Raw genomic sequence first — 483 nt, forward strand, 5'->3', positions numbered from 1 at the left:
CTCGAGGGCTGCCTCCAGAAACGGCGCCAAGGGCTGCGGGGGAAGGATGAAGCCGCTCCAGAGAGGCTTTGAAAGCTCAGGGACTGTTGGGGTTTTGTTGTTTGTTTTTTTTTTTCCCCCCCAATTCATTATGGAATCCTGAAGTACTTGAAAGAGCCAAGAGGACGCACCTCTTCAGATCTGTAAGAGGGAGAGAGAAGGAGCGAAGCACATGAAAGCCAACACTTCATCCCCGCCTTTAATAATGAATTGAACCGAGCAGAGAGCAGGAGTTTCAAGGTCTCTGCATCCAGCCCGGTGTTCCCCTGACCTCCTCCTCTCACGCTCTCTACTCAAAACACGAGCGTTTACCTCCCCCGCAGCCCCGGGGAGGGACCTGGCTCAGCAGTCCAGAACCGGGCACGCGCTTCGAAACTTCCACGGTACTTAGCAGACACCCCCCCCCCCCCCAACCCCCCGCCGGCCCCCTTCCCCCCCCCCCTC

This window comes from Pygoscelis adeliae, unplaced genomic scaffold, assembly GCF_000699105.1.
Source record: "Pygoscelis adeliae isolate BGI_AS28 unplaced genomic scaffold, ASM69910v1 Scaffold726, whole genome shotgun sequence".
Classification (NCBI taxonomy): domain Eukaryota; kingdom Metazoa; phylum Chordata; class Aves; order Sphenisciformes; family Spheniscidae; genus Pygoscelis; species Pygoscelis adeliae.